This window comes from Pectinophora gossypiella, unplaced genomic scaffold (genome assembly GCF_024362695.1).
Source record: "Pectinophora gossypiella unplaced genomic scaffold, ilPecGoss1.1 Pgos_30, whole genome shotgun sequence".
NCBI classification, from domain to species: Eukaryota; Metazoa; Arthropoda; class Insecta; order Lepidoptera; family Gelechiidae; genus Pectinophora; species Pectinophora gossypiella.
Window position 1 is genome coordinate 936,466 of NW_026063240.1, and position 6,457 is coordinate 942,922.

Consider the following 6,457-nt stretch of genomic DNA (forward strand, 5'->3'; position numbering starts at 1 on the left):
CAACATAACCCCAGGGAATGGAAAAGGCAACGTGTTAAACATATGTACGTGGAACACCAGAACACTAAGAACAGCTGAAAGTCTACACGAGTTGGAAATAGCCCTGGAAAAACTGAAATGGAATATTTTAGGCATAAGCGAGATGAGAAGATTGGGAGAAGGCATTGAAGACAGACAAACATACATCCTATATCACTATGGTCAGACACATGGACACAAGAGAGTCGGATTCCTTGTGAAATCAACTTTAAAGAACTGCATTCAGGAATTTATAGGAATATCAGAGAGGATAGCTGTAATTGTACTTAACTTGCCAAATTTTAAAAAGAAATGGGTCATAATTCAAATCTATGCACCAACAGAACTAGCAGAAATAAAAGAAACCTTCTACAATAGGCTCTCTAAAGTAGTGGAAAAATATGCAAATGAACATATAGTAGTAATGGGAGATTTCAACGCACAAGTGGGACAGAAGCAGAACAAGGACGAGTTTGTCCTAGGAAAATACGGGCACAGAAAGAGAAGTCCAAATGGCGAAAGGATGGTTGAATTTATGTTTGAAAATAAGCTGACGGCACTTAACAGCATATTTATTTATTTTTTATTTTTTTTATTAGGGTCACCAAACAGTGTTCACAATAAAAACTTAAGTAAAAGAGTTGATTAACAGGAGATAATAATTGTGTCACCAGCACCGTTAACCACAAATAAGTAAATGATACACTATTGAATAGAATGGTGGTGTACAGCTAAAGTGAGGGATTTGACATGCTTAAATATAATAACTAAACATTTATTAATATGACATGCTTAATTATGAATAAGTAGATAAAACAGAAGAGAAAAGAGTACAAAAAAGGTAGAAAGAAACTAGAAACTATTAGTAAAATATATTATATCATCATCATATATAAGATATAATATGTGTCAGTGGGTATTCCTTTTTTTTTAATAATTAGTGCAAATTGAAAAGTAGGTAAACAGCTAAGGTGTACTCAAGACAGAAATCAACGTCTTTTTGAATAGAGCAGCACGTATCGCAAATATGTCAATGGAAGTAAACTTAATGTTATAAGAGTGAGTTAGTCTGTGTTAGGTATCGACGGTACGCAAGTGAAACAACCGGTGGTTACAAACAGACTGGTTTATTCAATGCGCGCGAGGCGCGTTCTCCTAATGATGTATGTAGGTCTACTTACATATACAACATCTTTCCTCTCTTAATTAGGACTTACTAATAATATAACAATTTAGAAAAAGCGCCTGAAATCTATCCTGGGACGTGAACGCAACACTCTTTGAGGATTTGCAGTTAGATCATTCTCTGCGTTTGTTTCTGCCTCATGGAAGTCTTCATCTGCCGAGACACAATCCTCTGTCACACCCGGCTCATTTTCTTCCTTCCTCTCCCCTTGCTCTTGTTCTCTAGCGTTGAGCGACGAATCTAGTGATGATGTCGGAGGTGCCGATGGTCCACGCGGCGTACTTGGACTGAATATGTCTGTGGCAGCCATGGTAGGTGATAGCGTAGACACAGATGGCTGTGGAGAATGTGGCGGCGGCGGTGGCATCGACGGCGGCGATGGCGGCGGCGTGACGGAACGCGGTGACGACGGCAACGACGGTGGTGAGTATGGTGTGTTTATTTGTGTATACGTTTTGTCACAGTCCCTTGTATCTACGATCTTTCCCTTATATAATACTAATTGATTTATATGTTTACGATAACACTTTTTTGTTTCCTTGTCCATTACTAAATACAATACGTTACCTATGCGTTTTTGTATAACCCCTAATTTCCATTTGAATTTGTTATTACAAAACTGTTTGTACAATACATTGGTTTCTGGTTCATATTGTTTTTTTATCTCCGCCTTAAGTTGTGTAGACTGTTGGTTTGGCAAAAAGCAATGTGAATCCGTAGGCGAGGATGCGAGTGATGATGTAGGCAATATTAAGTCTAAACGAGAGTTCAGTTTATGGCCGTACAATATCTGTGCGGGAGAAGAACCAGTAGCACTGTATTGTGAATTGCGGTAACAAAATAAATATTGTAATAACTTTAATTTTGATTCCCTAATATTTGAACTAGACAGCAAACTTGCTTTAATTCCCTTTTTAACGATTTTTACATAACTTTCAGCCTGGCCATTGCTGGCTGGATGAAACGGTGGTGATGTTATGTGTGTTATGCCATTGGAATCACAGAAAGCTCTGAACTCATGTGAACAAAAAGCTGTGCCATTGTCACTCACAATATTCCTTGGTATTCCGTACCTAGACATGAAATCGGACAGTTTATCTATGACGGCCGCAGATGTAGTTGTATTTGCCATATCATAAACTTCTGGCCACTTTGAATACGCATCCACCAACACTAAATACATTCGTCCATTGCATGGCCCAAGAAAGTCTATATGCACTCGATGGAATGCGCGCGGTGAGTATGGCCAGGAAGCGGGCGGCTCGCGCGGCGGCGACGGCCGCAACTGTATGCACAGATTGCACGACGCGATCATCTCCTCTACAGCCTTGTCCACACCCGGAAACCAGAACCTTGAACGAACCTCTGCTTTCGTTTTAACGATACCGAGGTGTGAACGATGAGTTTCTAATAAAACTCGTTCTCTTAGCGCGGCAGGAATCACCACTTTGTGACCTCTCATTATACATCCACATTCTACTGATAATTGGGATTTACATAAATAGTAAGGTGCAATATGCGAGTTTGGCACTTTTCGTGGCCAACCATTCGTGATGTAATTCGCAACTTCACATAAAATAGCATCCTTACTAGTCGCATGACTCATCTCGGCCAAGGTCACAGGTAAGCTTCCGTCAATCACAAAACAAACGTAAGCGGCGCGGTCGCATAACTCGGAGCTCGAATTGTAATCTATTTCCTCTCGCTCACTCTCACAGGAACCGACCTGATTCGCACGTGATAAAAAGTCTGCTATATTGTCAGCACTACGCACGTATTCTATTACATAATTGTAACCACTTAGAAACATCGCATATCTTTGCAGTCAATTAGCCGTTACTTCGGGAATTCCTTTGTACGGCCCAAATATAGAAATAAGCGGCTTATGATCGGTACGTAGTATAAACGGTATTGACCTACCATATAGGTATTGGTGAAAACGACGTATACCAAAAATTATAGCTGTGGCCTCTTTTTGAATCTGGGAGTAGCGTTTTTCTGCGGAGTTCAACGTTCGAGATGCGAATGATACTGGCCTTTCCTGACCCTCCTTATTTTTTTGCGACAAAATCGCTCCTAACCCGGTAGGAGAAGCATCGACAGTAAGAATGAGTTTTGCATCCGGGTCGAAATGGGCAAGAACTTGTTCTGAAGACAAACATTCTTTAATTTTTTCAAATGCTATTTTGTGACTGCCATTCCACGACCATTTAGTGCCTTTTTTAAGAAGGTCATATAAAGGACTAAGTAAAGAAGATGCATTAGGAACAAAGTTTCTATAATAGTTAACTAAACCTAAAAAAGATTGAAGCTGTGTGACATTAGCGGGTGAACTGGCTTTGACAATTGCTTCAATTTTTTCCGGTGATTTCTTTAAACCATGTTTGTTAATAACATAGCCCAAATAGCTAACTTCATCCATGTAAAACTCGCATTTTTCCTGCTGTAAGGTGAGGCCGGCCTCTTGCAGGGTGCGCAGTACTTTAGTGAGACGTGTGGCGTGCTCGGCATCGTCGCGGCCCGTCACCAGCACGTCGTCCAGCAAGCACAGCACCCCCTCCATCCCCGCCAGCAGCGACTCCATGGCTCGCTGGAACACTGCCGGAGCACTCGCTAGCCCGAAGACTAAACGTGTAAACTTAAACAATCCGCGGTGTGTGTTTATACAAGTCAACTTTTGCGATGCCTCTTCCAACTCGAACTGATTGTAGGCCATAGACAGGTCTAACTTTGTAAACTTATTACCACCATGTAATTTGGAAAACAGCTCGTTTGCTGTTGGCAGAGGAAATTGCTCAACCACTAGTTGTTTATTAATACTGACTGAGAAATCGGCACAAATACGAATATCTCCGTTTTTCTTTAAAACCGGTACTATTGGTGACGCGAATTCGGCATGGTCGATGGGTTCAAGAATACCTAATTTGACGAGCCTATCCAGTTCTTTGTCAACTTTAGCACGTAACGCAAACGCGATCGGTCGTGCTTTAAAAAAAACGGGTTTTGTGCTTTCTTTTAGACGTAACTGCACTTGATATTTATTAAAACATCCCAGTCTATCAGAAAACAAGTGTGGAAATGACGTTTTGAGTTGTGTTACACTTAATAAGTTTTTTCCTTGACAGTACTTAACTGGAGTTAATTCTAACTGAAATGACGAGATAAAATCCCTGCCTAGAAGGGGTGGGCCGCCATCACACACAACATGCACGTCCAACGTGTGCGTGCAGCCATCATAACACACATCCAGACGTATCATTCCAACACACTTTATGTTATCACCAGAATAACTAATTAGTTTTTTCCGTGAAGGTAACAATGGCACGTCTTTAAAATGCGATTTCCACATGACTTCAGGAATTACAGTAACAGCTGATCCGCTATCTATCTCAAATTTGAGGGGTAAACCGCGTATATATACAGTTTCTACCATTGGTTCGCCTCTCAGTGAACGAATGTTGAACACCTTACCATCATCACCGACGTCCTCCCCTCCGGCTACATTTTCTACGTAGTTCACTTTGGTCGATGGACACATCCTACGCAAATGACCTTTAGAATTACACTTCCGACACACGTAATCAGAATACCGACATTCCGAGGACTTGTGATTAGTATAACCGCACACTGTACACTTTTGCTTTCCGGGTACTCCACTTTTCACATGTTTACTTCCCTGCGAAATCTTGTTTACTGTGTCCGAGTGCACAACGAGTGTCCCGGCAGCAGCGCCCACGCTAGCCGCAGCGGCGGCCTTGGCGCTGCACAAGTTCTCTGCGAATTCCACAGCCTTGGCCAGTGTAAGATCTGTCATGTCCATTGCATACAGTTTTTCTTTTTCGACACCGGGTCGCAACCCCATTATAAATCGGTCTCGCAATGTCTCCTCGACATTACTGAAAGAGCAATTCGCGGTTAAACCGCGCAGCCTTGCCGCCCATTGCGAGTGAGTTTCACCCAGCTGTTGTGTCGAGGCATAAAAGTTGTGTCGGTCACCAAACCCCGTGCGCTTTGGATTAAAATGCTTATCGAGTAATCCAAGTATATCTTCGTACGGCACCGACTGTAGATCTTTAGGTAAGGCTAAATCCGCAGCGAGTCTGTAGGTACCCTCCGATAATGCACTTAGCAATATCGCTCGTCTCTTTATTCCACTTACGTCCGTACTATTCGTTATGTCGTTCGCTACAAACCACTGTGTCAATCTACTGCGATAGGTTTTCCAGTCTTGTACAGTGTGGTCGAACGTAGTAAGAATTCCAAATACAGAAGTAGACATTTTTTTTTTCTCACTATATAACGCGGGTAAGTATGCTCGTCGCCACTGTTAGGTATCGACGGTACGCAAGTGAAACAACCGGTGGTTACAAACAGACTGGTTTATTCAATGCGCGCGAGGCGCGTTCTCCTAATGATGTATGTAGGTCTACTTACATATACAACAGTCTGTATAATGGTGATCGTTTCCCAGCATTAGTACGACATATCTTGGTTGCAAAAAGTGGATGTGATGATCGCCGGCGATATGTTCTAGGCGGAACCCTGTAATACAGCATATAAGTAAGCATAGCACAGTCATATCTGTTATTGCATAAATCATGTACCATCATACAATCCAGTTGAAGGCGCCTATTTTTAAGGGAAAGTAAATTGTATTTTTTCAGAAGATAGTCATAGGGTAATTTACTACGAGAGAATTTGTACTGCAAGTAACGCAGAAACTTTTTCTGAACCATTTCTATTGCATCTATGTACTTCATATATAATGGATTCCACACAGACACCGCATATTCTAGTTGCGACCGTACCAAAGATTTAAAAATATAAAGAAAAGTGCATGGTCTTGTAAACTGTTTACAAGATCTAAAGATAAACCCATACTTCTTGTAAGCCGCTTTTATGATGTTATCTATATGAGTGTCCAAGTGGAGCTTACTATCCAGAACGATGCCAAGGTCTCTAACAGCATCCACCCTGTCAAGTTGAGTGCCACATAGTGTGTAGGGAAAATTACTAACTGTTCTTTTTTTTGTAAAGGTGATTGCTTTACACTTATTTAGACTTAAGCTTTATTTATTTTTAAAACAATAATTGGAAAAACAATCTAGGTCTTCTTGAAATTTCAAATGGTCTTCATAACTGTCAATAATATGAAAGATTTTAAGGTCATCGGCATACAGTAAGAATTTGCAAAATTTGAAACATTTATGGATGTCATTAATGAATATTACAAATAGTAAAGGGTCCAAAATT

General features: G+C 40.9%; 1 pseudogene; it reads right to left on the bottom strand.

The window, feature by feature from the left end:
• Window positions 1-1,122: 1,122 nt before the first annotated feature.
• Window positions 1,123-5,606, bottom strand: LOC126380858 (uncharacterized protein K02A2.6-like; annotated as a pseudogene).
• Window positions 5,607-6,457: the final 851 nt, after the last annotated feature.